Below are 12,460 nucleotides of genomic sequence, written 5' to 3' on the forward strand. Positions count from 1 at the left end.
ACATCAGCCTTGGCTGTCACCCCAGTTAAACAGATTCCCTAACCAGGGCTCCTCCACCTCAGCTCCCCAGGACACAATTATTGGATACAGGTATACCGCAATTAACAGTGTTTAACAAAAATGAACCTTGTTTTACAAGTTCATCATCAATAAGAGACGTAAAAATGTTTTCCTCAACTGCAAAGACCCTCAATCCTGCAATAAAAAAAACAACGGAAAATGTGATTTTTCCAGAAAACTCAATAATCCAAAAATTATTTGGGATTCCAGATCAAAACCAAAAGGAATTCTACTTGGCCACATTAATATTCGCAGCATTGTTAATAAAAGTGAGCAAATTGAACATAAGTGACTCCAATGTTGATATGATAGGAATATCTGAAAGTTGGCTGACATCGACTTCACCTACAGCTGCCATTAATATTCCAGGATACAAATTATTCAGAAAAGGGGCTTTTGTTTACATGAAAGATCATTTTAAATGTGAGTTAATTAGTTGGCCAGAGGAAACAGGGATTGAATGTATAGGTCTAAATGTAACACTTCATTCTACAATGTCTTTTACTGTGATTTGTATGTATAGGCCTCCCTCGGCCAAGGACATCTTTTATGATCTGTTTGAGCCCTTATCTGAAATCACTGTAATTCTTCAAGAGAGAATATTTTTATGGGTGATCTCAACATCAACTGGGAAAAAATACCAGACAGGAAGAAATTATACAGCTTGTTGATAAACACACATTGACACAGATCATAAATGGTCCAACAAGAGTAACACACTTGTCTAAAACTATAATTGATTTAATATTTACTAACAAACCTGATAGAATTACCAAGACATTTTATTTTCTTTCTGGTCTCTCTGACCACAACTTCATTTTCTTTGTGAGAAAAATCAGGAACCAGCGTTCAACAGGATCACACAGAGGGCTACCTAACCCTTTTATTCCTAAAAATATGCAATAGCATTTGAAAAATGATCTTGAACATCTCAGTTGGACAAATGTAGTTGAAAACAAAAACATTGAAGAAAGCTCAAATCTCCTTATATGAATGATGAATGACACATTGGTGTCACGGGGAGCGGTGGGAGGTGAGGGAAGTACCCAGGCGCAGAGAGGAGAGGAGGCAGGAGGTTGCAGGAGAACGGGGTTTAATAAGAAAACTAAAGCAAACCAAAACCACTGCATACGGCAGGCAAAACTCGAAACACTAGAAAGACTCGAAACCGGGGTAGAATACAATATGGACCAGCACAGGAGGAAGGGAAAGACAGCACTTAAATACATACAAGGCAACAAGACACAGGTGGAAACACTCAGGACTGATGGGGCAAGGTAAAACTCGAAACAACAACAGAACAGGAAATACTACAAAATAAAACAGGAAAACAAGGAACAAAACACAAAGTGACTGAAACCGTAACATAACCCCCCCCCCCTCAAGGAACCGCACTGAGGTTCCTCCAAGAGTCCAGGAGGAGGGGGCCCGAAAGGCCAATCCAAGGGCCAACAGCAGTCTGGCGAAGCGGGTCCGGAGGACGGCCCGGAGACCGCCCTGTCCGGCGAGGCGGATCCGGAGGGCGGCCGGGAGGCAGCGCCATCCGGCATCGACAGTCTAACCAGCAAACCGCTGGCGGCTCGGGCTCAGAGTCTGGAACTGGTGGCTCGGGCTCGGGATCCGCGGCGGGCGGCTGGGGGTCGGGGTCCGCGGCGGGCGGCTGGGGGTCGGGGTCCGCGGCGGGCGGCTGGGGGTCGGGGTCCGCGGCGGGCGGCAGCAGCTGGGGGTCGGGGTCCGCGGCGGGCGGCAGCAGCTGGGGGTCGGGGTCCGCGGCGGGCGGCAGCAGCTGGGGGTCGGGGTCCGCGGCGGGCGGCAGCGGCTGGGGGTCGGGGTCCGCGGCGGGCGGCAGCGGCTGGGGGTCGGGGTCCGCGGCGGGCGGCAGCGGCTCGGGGTCCGCGGCGTGCGGCAGCGGCTCGGGGTCCGCGGCGGGCGGCTCGGGGTCCGCGGCAGGCGGCTCGGGGTCCGCGGCAGGCGGCTCGGGTTCGGGGTCTGCGGCAGGAACGGAAGGGGTGGCGTCCGGCAACCTCCTCGGAACCGGAACCGGTCGTGGACGGTCCGACACCCTCGGAGCAGGAACTGGAGGAGTTGCGTCCAGCAACCTCCTCGGAGCCGGAACGGGTCGAGGTGCGTCCGGTACCCTCCTCGGAGCCGGAACGGGTCGAGGTGCGTCCGGTACCCTCCTCGGAGCCGGAACGGGTCGAGGTGCGTCCGGTACCCTCCTCGGAGCCGGAACGGGTCGGGGTGCGTCCGGTACCCTCCTCGGAGCCGGAACGGGTCGGGGTGCGTCCGGTACCCTCCTCGGAGCCGGAACGGGTCGAGGTGCGTCCGGCAACCTCCTTGGAGCCGGAACGGGTCGTGGTGGGTCCGGCTCCCTCCTGGACGTAGGACCGGGTTGGGACGCCTCCAGTTCCATCTCCGGAACCAAAACGGGGCGTCGAGAGGGACGGTGGCGACGACGACGGACCCTACGCACAGCCAAACGAGGCCCGTCAAAGAAGGAGGCGGGGAGCTGACCCTCCAAAGTCCACTGGGACTCGACCCCCTCCTCCTCCAGGTAAGGGTCCTCCCACAGCCACAGGTCCTGGTCCAGAGGGTCCAGGAAGGACCGATGCCGGAGAATGTCTCGCTCCAACCAGGAAACAGGGGAGGACTTAGAATGGGGGCGGCGGTGATGTGGTCGACCCCCCCTTACGGCCAGGCGACTCCCCTTGAAGTCCCGGTAGATCTGGGAAGTGCCAGGGGTCCACCAGAGACAGGTCCCCTCTGCTGGGTACTGGTAAGGCTGGTCCATAATGTCACGGGGAGAGGAAGGAGGTGAGGGAAGTACCCAGGCGCAGAGAGCAGAGGAGGCAGGAGGTTGCAGGAGAACGGGGTTTAATAAGAAAACTAAAGCTGAAACCAAAACCACTGCATACGGCAGGCAAAACTCGAAACACTAGAAAGACTCGAAACCGGGGTAGAATACAATATGGACCAGCACAGGAGGAAGGGAAAGACAGCACTTAAATACATACAAGGCAACAAGACACAGGTGGAAACACTCAGGACTGATGGGGCAAGGTAAAACTCGAAACAACAACAAAACAGGAAATACTACAAAATAAAACAGGAAAACAAGGAACAAAACACAAAGTGACTGAAACCGTAACAATTGGCTCCTTTTTCAAAGAAAGGAGTATCCAAACAATTTATAGAAAACCTACCATGGATTAATAATGATATTGAAAAATTAATGAGAGAAAGAGACAGTGCATTGAAAAAATCCCTAAAAACCAAAACTACAAATGACCGTCAGATATTTACATCTCTTTGAAACAAGGTTATTAACCACATGCGTACAGCAAGGGCAAACTTTTTCATTCATTCAATTATTAAAGCACATGGAAATGGAAAGATTGAATGGAAGCACCTAAATAAGCTATTAGGTTGCAAAAAAGAGCATAACACCAGAGAGCTCCAGCTTCAGATAAATGGTGCATTAACGGACAATTTGGATATTAATGTCAACAGTTTTAATAACTTTTTTATAAGTTCAATTGAAGATTTAACGAGGCAACTAAAATGTCCAGATATCCCAAGCAAATCTGTAGACAATAGTAGGCCAATATTTCATATTAAGGAGATATCTCCTCCTTATGTTCTAAAGGTGATCTCATCCCTCAAAAGCTCCAAAGCTAGACATACCTATGGTTTCTCTAGACATTTTTTAAAAATGTTCTCGCACATCCAATTGTGCATTTGATAAATCTGTCTATTAACCATAGCACAGTGCCAACAACATGGAAAACTGCTAGGGTTATAACTGTTTTTAAGTCAGGGGACAAAACAAAACCTCAGAACTACCATCCAATGAGCATTCTACCAGTTATTTAAAAAGAAATTGAAAAATGGGTCACAACACAACTAACCATACATCTCAACAACAGTCAAACCTCTCTCCATCCAGTGCAGTTTGGTTTCAGAAAATATCACTCCACTGATACAGTCACTTGTTATTTCCTCAGAAATGTGAAACAGCTGCTTGACAAGGGAGGCTTTGTGTATGCTGTTTTCCTTGATCTGAAAACCCGCCTTCCACACTATTAATCATGATGGTCTCCTTGCAAAGTTAACTTATTTTAATTTCTCAAACAGTGTCATCTGCTGGATGAAGCCATATCTCCTTGACAGAAAACAAGCTGTACAAATTGATAATTCACAGTCATCATTTCTTAGTTGTGCAGATGGAGTCCCTCAAGGCTCAATACTGGGGCCACTTCTATTTAGCTTGTATGTGAACAACCTGCCAGATGTATGCAAGAAAACAAAAATACAATTATATGCAGACGATCCAGTTCAAATTCAAATTCAAATTAATTGTATTTATATAGCACCTTTCATGACAGCAAAGACAGCTCAAGGTGCTGTACATAAAAACAAAATCAAATGCAATAAAATACAATAAGATACATTAAATTAGCCCCACACAATAAAATACACAAAGACAAACACCAGTGGAAAAAAATAAATAAATAAAGATAAAGATAGTTCTATACGTTCATGCCAAAACAAAAGCTGAAGCAGCTGCAGTTCTGTCTGAAGCCATGGTTCCAGTCTCTCCTCGACTCCAAAAGTCCTGCTTACATCTCAATACTAAAAAGACAGTCTGGATGTTTTTTTCACATCAGCCAACGAGGGAAGAACAACCATCTGTAGTGGTCATGGGGAACGATTGGAAGTTGCAGAACAATTCAAGTATCTTGGCGTAATCTTCGATGCAAACTTAACTTTTAAAGATCATGTAAAGAAACTATCCAATATTGTCACATTTAATCTGTCTAATTTTAAGCAAATAAGGTCTTCTCTGACTATTTAGGCAGCAAAGGTTTATATGCATTCAACATATTGTCTTACTACATGATTCCAGACAAATGAAAGCACTTTGAAACCCCTCAAGTCTCTGTTTAAGAGAACCCTGAAAGCTTTAGACAAAAAGCCTTTGAGTTATCATTACTGTGACATTCTGACCAGTATGCCATAATGGATTTTGAAAGTTACAAAATGTACATGGATGCCTGTCTCATTTTTAAAGTATTGAATGGGCTGGCCCCTCCCCCCTTATTAGATTTTATAAGTAAAAAAACAAATGCAGGAGGAGGCACCAGGGCTTTAACTCGAGGGGACTGTAATGTTCAAAGGCGCAGGACTAAATTCAGCCAAACAGTGGTGTCAATCAGAGGCACACAGCTATGGAATACGCTGCCACAGCACATTAGAAACTGTGAAAACTATCCTACCTTCCAACCTTAAACAATAGCTGAAAACAAACCAGTACTGCAGACATTAATGTTGGTTTTTTAGACTCGCTTTTTATTGTAAATAACCTTTGTGAATATTTTTACCACTAATATTGTGCTATTGCATTGTGTTGTAAATGTAACTGTTGAACCTTTTGTCCTGCCTTAGGACAACGGATGAAATGTAGCTCCTGTGCCAACTCTGGCATCTTATATTGAAGAAGCTGCTGAAACATTGTTTAATATGCACTGCCCTAATTTAAATGAATAAATAAAAATAACAAATTAAACCGTTTCCTGAGTGCCGTGTTTTCTTTGTTCGATCAGAGAGTAGTTTGTCAGCGGCGTAGTCAGTGAGGAGCCAGCACTCACACTTCATCAATGACCAGAGCGAGGCCTTAAGACACCGCATGCCATCACCGGTATGTCATAAATGTGCATAACTTCCATTATCCTTACAAATACTTCACGATGCCCTCAACTCGTGCACGACAATGGTACGTTCCATTTTCATGACCATCCTTGAGCTGTCAGGACAAGTCTCAAAGGAACTGCAAGACACACCTGCACTCCCCTTAAGACACATCCGCTTCTCTCTACGACCCTCCACGGACCCGGACGACCCAAAATCCTGCAGCACTTGCATGGGTCCCCCCCCCCCGTAAGGGTGCATGATAATAAGGCATAAATGGGTGGTTGTATTCTGACACAGTATCTGTGTAAATCTAAATAAAACAAATTCCAAAGGACGTTTGTATTCTTGCATGTTTGCAGCCTCAGCGTTTGGTTGAACTGTCTGGAGGACAAAGTCAGACTCCGCAGCAGCAGCAGCCTCCTCCAGCGCCGCAGACTCCCACTGATAACTCACCTGTCCAGTCTGAAGCACTTGTCGCAGACCTCTCATTACAGCGCTGCCAGGCGCTGCTGCAGCAGGTTGGCTTTAATGAATCCTTACTGACAGACATTTTCCAGTCCAAAGAATACAGTAATGAGCTCCCACAGTGCTTTGTAAAGCCAGAGCTGATTGCCCGACGCATCTGCAGCCTGCGCTTTGTGTCTTACATTTGCTTGCGAGCGACTTCTTTGAGATGAGCCGAGGGCATGTAGTTATGATGCTCAACCATGCATGTGTGTGCAAACAAGAGGGAAACACTAAAAAGGTTGTCATGAGACATCGAAATGAAAGACAAACACGACTGCAGCTCCACATAAAACCAACCTCGTCAAGGCTTTGTCCCTAAAGTGACTAAACTGCGCGCACACGCCTTTTGACACGGAAGCAGCCTGACGGATCATGTGAGCGCCCTCTCGTATGTTTGGAGCTTTACGGTCTCAGAGTGGGCCAGGCGCTCGCCTTCTGCTTCATACCCACAAGAACCCAGTTACTGAAGGGAACAGGAGAGCCACTGGGACTCATAACGTTTGTGTTTAGGCAACTGTAAAGAAGAAAAGGAGCAGATGAGAGTTACAAAAAAGGAAAAATAAAAACTGGGGTGTAATTTGCACTGCAGGAATTAAAGGACAAGAAGCAGGCAAGTGCAACAGAGGAGGGAAAAATGGAGCACTCCTCTTTTCTAACACATTCTCTTTTCTCCCTTGACTTGATGCAGATCTTTTTAAATCAGGCCCAAAGAAAAAGGCTGAGCATTCTGTAGGTTTGATGCTTTACTTTCCACACAAAAAGTAAACGAGCCTTCCCACAGGATCCGTCTTGCCAGAACACTTTCTGCAGCATCTTTGATTCAAAAAAGGAGGTAATTCATGAGAATCACTGCCGTCATGTTCCACAGTTGTTGAACTTTAATAATAGAAGACCCAGTCGTACAATCGAAGTTCGCCTCACCAGGTGGGACTCAGTGAGGTAAAAGCAAACTTTAAATGCTCAAAATGATCCGTGTGATCATCCGTGCAGTGCAGAGTTGTGCAAATTACTTTCAAACTGTAATACATTAACAGATTACTTGTTACTTATCACTAATAATGAAAAGTACCCCTTCTTTCTTAAAGCATTGTCCCTTATCTCTTGCATCACTTTGAAGTTCATGTCATTATATTACCTGTAGAGGTAGAAAATGAGTGTAAAGAGGGGGAAACCTGGAGTTCCTCAGGGCTATGTTCTGAGCTCAGCTCTGAAGGCTCCACACCAACTTACTGATGACATGGTGGGACTGATCACTGACATGGGTGGCATCAGGTGATAGCAACCATCTCAACCATCCTTCTCTGGTGTAGGTGTTGAGATGGTGCCTGAACATCCTCAACGAGGAGGTGGAACAGACGTTGCGTTTGTGGTAGACTGTTAGCACCACTCACATTGTCAGGAAAGTCAGATGTCTACTTTCTAAGAAGACTGCAAACAGACCAGAACACCACCAGCTCTGCTGAGAAACGTTCACCGCTGAGACCCAGAGCCCAGAACGGTCCGGTCCTCCCTTCTACCTCATATCACACACTGGTACACCAACAGTTGTTGCATTTCTGTTTGCCTTTTTTATTTTTATTTCATAGAAACCTTTGATTCTTATTTTCAAGTCATAGCTTTGTTTTGTTTTTTGTTGTTCTCTTGTCTTAATGTGTCGACGAGCTTGTGGCTCACAACGCTGACATGTTCTACTTTTTAACTTCATTTCATTCACTTCTATTCATTAGGAACGTGAACCCATGCAGAAGCATCCAGTTCACGGGGTAAAACCACACCAAGCTGAGTAGCAAACCCTGTGAAAACCCTGGATGTCCTCACGCTTACCTTCTCTGCTTGCTTCAGGGATGAAGCTCCGTTCAGAATGTCAGTTTCTTCATTTTCAGGCCGCTAAGACTGGCCAGCTCGACGCTGCGTCCCCACTTCCTGAGCGCTGAATGGCTGCTAGGAGCCAGGTTTCCCACCAGCCAACACAAGCTTTGATTGATGAGGCAGCTGTGCCCAGCTGTCCTCTGCCCCCCGCCCCCTCGCTGAGGTTTCATGCTGCATTCCTTCCCACTGAAGCTGAGGACCAGAGCATCTGAAACTCCAGCCACCTCCCATCAAACTCTGTTGGGAACATTTGTGTCACATAATGTGACCCGGCATCTGCAGCTGGGTTTCTGCTGCGTGACGCAGGACGACAGGCCTCACATCTTCACAACAGCCTGAGGAGGCTGAGGCAGGTGGAGGAGGAGGGCAGCACTCTGTGCACAGCTCCTCCAGAGGAGCGTTTAGCTGAGAGGAAACATGGTTTCTTCCCATGACACCTTTGTGTTCCCTCACCTGTGGATTCAACGGTGAAGAAGGCTTCACTTTTGCATAGAATCTTCCGGGAACTTCTCAGCTTTGCTGTTTCAGTGAAGTTCTGCAGTGCCAGACAAACCTCGCAGCTCTGGCAGATGACAGCAAAGTAGCAGCAAGAGACTGCGGCGGCTCGCCGCAGCGCGGTGCCAGCCTGCGAGGGCTGCAACAGTCGGCTTCCTAAGCCGTTTCATGGCAGGAAAACACAAACACTCGAGCTGTTTCTGTCATTTTCCACAGTCGTCGTATGAACAGTGGCGCAGTGAGAGCGACGGCAGATGCATTTCTTTCTGAACGTGTCAGGCACAAGCTAGCACTGTGGAGGGAAAAGCCTCTCCGTGAGGGGACTGCAGAGAAAGGTCCTGCGATTGGAACTTTTAAAGGACAGCACAAATTCCAGGCTTATTGACAGGAGAGAAGAATGGTGGGAAATGGTGAATTAGTGAATGTGTCATGGTGCCTCTGTCAGTTCTACTCACCTCCTCTCTCTCATCGCACCCGAATATTGGAACCAGCTGTGGACACTCAGCTCATCACCTCACCACCTTCATAAGGAGATCCTGCCCAGACCCTCATCGCCAGTTCGTTACCTACCTCGGTGCTTGCTTGGTCATCAAGTTACTCTGGCTCACCAAGTCTTGACTCGCTACTTACCTTGCCTTTCGATCCGCTCCCAGGTTTCACCTCCACGAGTGTCCACCTGGAAGATCTTCATCAAGATCCGCTCCCACCATCCTCGCTTCAAGTCACGCTCTGCTCCTGCCACGCCACGTCTCCCAAGACCTCCGAAGTTTGCTGCCTTCCTCGCCTCAAGCTCCGCTCCAGCCATAAGCTCCGAAGGTCCCTCTAACTACTTCGACGTTGCTTCTGCTTCGGAGCTCCAAGCTATTGAACTTAAACACCAAGAACTAGTGATTTTTCCTGCCTGGAAAAATAAAACTCTTTTGTTACCCACTCTTGACCTGAGTCTACTTCTGGGTTTCAGCATCTGGGTCTGCTACGTCATTCAAACCATGACAGAATGAGGAGATCAAACAGACAGGAGCAAGAAATGAGAAGAGAGAGAGATATCCAGTAACAGGTGGATAGAGTGGGATGAAGGAAAGGATGAATCAATGAAGGAAGTGTGTGGGTAGAAGAAATATGAAAAAAAAAAGGCAGAGTGATGGTTTATGTGAGAAATAACTAAAAGACAGAAAAGACCACGCAGGATAGTTTGGCTGAGTTTCATTGGACCAGAGAGTTACTGTTAGAGGACGACAAAACAAATGAGAGACGGTTGAGGTGTGCTACCAAACTTTAGCTACCTATAGATAGCCTCACAAGTGTTCAATGCCAGCAGCGGTTTATTTTCAGACGAGGATGTCGCTGCTGAACTGCATCACAGGATGTGCGTGAATCCGTGTCCGGGCTGTCCGGAGCAGAATCCGTCACAGTGTTTCTGAGGACTCAGCGAACCATCCCGCTCCTCAAATGAGCTTCTGCTTCATTTCTTCCGTCAGTAAAACCTCCTGGGATGTGTCGTCCTTCAGTATGACGATGCACACATTCACAAAGAGGCCCTGCAGAGCTGAATGCAGAACGCTATTCAGATCAATAATCAGATAAGAGCATAAAATTGATGTTTTTGTTAATTTTCAGAAACCTTTTGGAAGAAAATAGACAAATTACAAAACCTTTCAGAGGAGTAATGGGAAAAAGTTACTTATGAAATGATGCACAATTATATGAATCTAATACAATTTTCTACAGCAGGTTTAAACTGATGGGAACACAACATACGTCAGGCTATGTAGTACTCTTTTGGGTCAACAGTAGTGATATTTCAAGCTCCAGTCACACCCGTTAGGGTCGGTTGACCCGCACATGACTGCAGGGTTTTGGGTTGTCTGGTTGGTGGAGGGTCATAGAGAAGAGCGGCCACATCTTAAGGGAAATGGAACGTACCATTGCTGTTTGTGTGGTAGGTGTACCATGAAGTATTTGTAAGGATGATGGTAGTTAAACGCACTTATGACAAACATCATGCAGAGAATTCAACACAAACCGATCTCTTCTGCCCTAACTCATGCAGCAGAATTCAAAGAAGCCCAAGTCAAAGATAAAAGGTGTTCCTAAATGTTTGTGAAACAGGAGAGAAAGCCAACAAAACACCAAACCTATGAATCATGATGTGTGATATTTTTCTGTCAGAGCTTGATCACCAAAGCTGATGAGGCGTCTCCAGGCAACCGCTGCTCTCAGATGTCACCGAGTCGTTACCATGGAAAACGAAACAGCCGGTACTCAGATTGGAATTGTTCAGGTAAAGCATCTTTAGCTGCTTTCATCCAACCAAGCAAACACGTGAGCAGCTACATTCCCAATCATTTTACAGAGAGAACAGAAATCATTGCCACAGGGAGATGAGTCCTCCCCTTTCAAACCCCTATATTGATGCTTTGCTCATATTTGGGACAAGAGAAGTGAGCGAACTTCGTTTTTAGCAAAACTATCCCTGTGCTGCATCATTACAGTTATTCCGGCAATCAGAAAAAGAAAAATCCTGCAAAAAGGAAGCTCCATTATGATTTCCCTGTAAATAAAGCAGCTAATGAATGAGTGGAATGCTGGAGGCAGTTTCAATTGATTGTTTTCCTCTATCTAAGCCTACAGTCTGCTGCATTGCTCTAAATTAAACACTAAAGACAATAGGCTGTGATTACAGTGGCCACTCAATGAAAAAAAAAGACAGGAGATTTAAAATGGAGCTCTAATATTGAAGCTGGGAGTGTTAGGGGAAGAATTATGCCGTTTTCTGCTCCATAATGTCTTTGACACTGTCAGCACGGCTGCAGGCTGCTGTTCCAATCGCTTCACCCCTGTGGACGAGCTGACGGGCCGCCGTTTGCTAGAGGATGGAGGAGAACATGTGAGACGGAGTCTTAAAACGAGCGCACTGCATTTGCATAATCCCATCACATTCTCCACTGCAGGCCCATGCGTGGATTAGCGTGTGTGCGCGCCCTATTACCGTATCATTGTTTGCTTATGTGTGCGTTTCTGCAGCGAGAACACCACCGCTGCTCGAGGGCGTTTAGAAAGCGGGAAACTAAGCCAGAGACGCATCCAAATGAAAAACATGGGGGACTGTTACATCCAAACACCCTCGCACATATGAGCCCAGCAGTGCACTGCTGCAGGGGCTTCTATTGCATCAGAGGAAGACTCCTCTTCCCCGGCTCCCTGAGAGGAAGAGGAGGGATAACCAATCCACAACCCAGCGACAAAGAGGAAGATATTTTTGAGGAAAAAAACTGGGTTTATTCAAGACTGAACAGTCGGGGAGAGAGGAGATATCTGAAAAAGGGAGCATGAGGAGGCTGTTAGTCACACGGTGGCATAGTGCACACATGCATAGAGTATAATGAATTAGATAAATGCTTTTACTGTTGCTGACCAAGTATTATGTCGTCTGTTTTGTTCATTGTGTTTCTGTTCACAATGGGTTGATTGAAAAAACGTGTAATTTACCATGAAAAACCTTACAGACTATCATTTATCCTGGCAGCTTTGTTTTAACTGCTCACCAAGCTGTATTTTGTGTTTGTTTATTAAACAAACAACTCTTTGTCGTCTCTGATGAAGATAATTTATGAAGTTAAAGTGACCAGATTTGGAATTTTTTAATTAGATGCCTTATTTTTTTTGTAATATGACTGTAGAATGGCAATAAATACAGTTACAGTATCGTATAAGGTCCTAAGTATGTCTGCTGTTCTGCTTAGAGTGACATGTCTATCTTATTCAGGTAAATAGATCAAGAAATGTGTTATTCCCTGTAAAAAATAGCACTTTTTAGTGCATATTTACACTGCGGAGC

The 12,460-nt window shown here is 46.1% G+C and overlaps 1 protein-coding gene across 10 annotated transcripts in view; it reads right to left on the reverse strand.

The window, feature by feature from the left end:
• The window catches only part of LOC101165922 (SRC kinase signaling inhibitor 1), a 122,042-nt gene that overhangs the window by 43,823 nt on the left and 65,759 nt on the right, over positions 1-12,460 (reverse strand). Inside the window, exon 1 of one of the 10 annotated variants that reach the window (XM_023949239.1) lies at positions 8,083-8,302. The exons of the other annotated variants lie outside the window; for them this stretch is intronic. The gene's annotated coding sequence lies outside the window, so the exon portion shown is untranslated. Of the gene's footprint in view, positions 1-8,082; positions 8,303-12,460 lie in introns of those variants that run through there. 10 annotated transcript variants of the gene reach the window in all.

Source organism: Oryzias latipes, chromosome 19 (genome assembly GCF_002234675.1).
Source record: "Oryzias latipes chromosome 19, ASM223467v1".
NCBI classification, from domain to species: domain Eukaryota; kingdom Metazoa; phylum Chordata; class Actinopteri; order Beloniformes; family Adrianichthyidae; genus Oryzias; species Oryzias latipes.